A 2231-nucleotide genomic window follows, 5' to 3' on the forward strand; every position below is an offset into this window, starting at 1 on the left:
AGGAGAAGGCAAGAGAAGTGGATGAGGGAGCCTGCACTCGGACTGGCTTTTATATTGCTCCAGACCGCCCCAGGCCCAGAGGCACCCTTGGCGCACATAATGTGTTTACCAACAAGCTCATCTTGCATGCAAAGCATCACAATTACAGAAATGGGGACACTGCTTATGTTCCCTGCAACGCTGCCTTTTCATTTCCCTGCTCAGGACATGCCCCTTCAGCCACACAGGCTCCTTTCAAGTGACAGTATTAGAGGCCAAGATGTTTCCCGGGGAAATGACACGTCAGCACAGGCTGATGATGCAGCCAGTGAGGAGGAGTGTCCCGCCCCGCCAGGTGATGCCATCCCTTTGCCCTCCAGGGCCTCACTTTAAAGTGTTTCCTGATGAACGGGGCAGGTCACCTCACAACCCTGAGGCTTCAGCTTGGACATCCACATGCACGGCTCGGCACCATTCCTTGCTCTCCCTCATGCTCTGCTCACTCATTCCTTACCAGGCATCATCTCTCCAGGCACGGCAGTTGTGCTCTTGGTTTTTAGACTCTCTCGCTGAGCCTGAGCTTTGCTCTCAGCAGAAGTTTGCCCGGCTCTTTTGCCACCTTCCTTCTCTCCTTCCTCCCTACCCACCTTAAACACCAGACCACCAGTGGTTAAGGATGAAGGCTATTCCCCTCCCAACACTCTCTGCTGGACACCTCTGGCAAACTTGGAGTCACCCCAGTGACCCAGGCACGTGCTGGCCAATCGATACACATCCTTCTTCCTCCCCGTGTCTTTGCCACAACTGCTGCTTTGGCCATCCAGACTGCTTCCACACCAGGCATGAACAAAGACCTCGCAGTGTTTCCAGTGGACACCCAACCCTGCTGAGCAGGAAGCAGGTTCCACGAGTCTTTGCAAGGACAGTTAGAAGAGCACAGCACAATCTATGCCCCCTGCCCTACCTGAAGCATGACCAGAGCAGCAGGACCAAAGTATTGCCTGAGGAGCAGAAGGATATGGGAAGGAGTGACGGAGAACAAAACTGGCAGGTCACCACTCCACAGCTTGAGGCCTGGTTGGAAGGGCAAAAGGATTACTGCTTGGGACCTCTCCAGGAATCGTCAGCGCAGCACCCAAGTTTGATTTCTGTAGGATTTGCTGTCCATGTGCTCCAGATTCACGTCCATTCAGGAAACAGTGACTCACACAGAAGGACTCTACAACAGTTCATGCTTTTAATCACAAGAATGCTCTGGTGGGGGCAAAGATGCTTCTCCTGCTCCCTTGTAGCCCTCCATAGAGTTTCCAGGACACGTCACAATGCTACCCATCTCTTCCAGATGAGGGATGAGAATCCTTGCTTGTCCATTCCCCTCCCTTACACATTTTACGCACCAATGGCCAAGCCATCCACATCGTGCCAAAAATCTAGCAGAGGGCTCACATCCCCCTTTACACAGTTACCCTGGCTGCCACATGTCGCGTTATCTCCAGTGGGACTGCCACCAATTCCAGGGTTTGGAAGAAGTGCTTGGGGGAGGGAAGGGCAAGGACACTTTCTGAGTGGTAACATGCAATCAGAGCCTTGGGGAGATGAGCATTAGCCTGCACAGAAATGTCTTCCAGCAGGTCAAAGGTTTGGCTCCTCAACTGGAAGCCAGGATCCAACCTCAGTTGTTACTCACATGTCCCTTAGGGGATCTAGGGGATCTCCGGCCCACACTTTCCATACTCAGACAATACCACACACTCCTCCTCTGTCCCATGCCTTTTCCAACCCCCAAGGCCCCTGAGAGTACTCAGCTACTCTGGGCACAATGGATGTCCACCAATGGCCCGTACCCGTCCACCCATCTCCCCTCCACGGCATCACATTTCCCCCCGGACAGCTTGGCTTGGTTTGTCAAGAAGGGAAGGAACACGAGGAGACATCAAGCTACAATGCAGCACAAACTTTAATGAGTCTAAAGAGTGAAACAAAGCAGGGCATGGTGCAAGGGACCCAGACAACGCTGCTACAAGGGCAGCTGACGGCCAGGCACCCCTTCACACCAATGGATGCGACACATGTCGTCCTCCCACGCACAGGCGGAGAGGGTGATAAGCAGGGCCCCGCTCAACTTGCTTCAGGATGAACCCATGGCACAGGAGAGCAGGAGACAACAGGGACTCATGATGCGGAGAAGAAAGCAGCAGGAGAAGAAGAAGACATCAGCTGGCCATGTTTCCAGACAGCACAGGCTGGCACCT

This window comes from Charadrius vociferus, unplaced genomic scaffold (genome assembly GCF_000708025.1).
Source record: "Charadrius vociferus isolate BGI_N301 unplaced genomic scaffold, ASM70802v2 scaffold698, whole genome shotgun sequence".
Lineage (NCBI taxonomy): Eukaryota > Metazoa > Chordata > Aves > Charadriiformes > Charadriidae > Charadrius > Charadrius vociferus.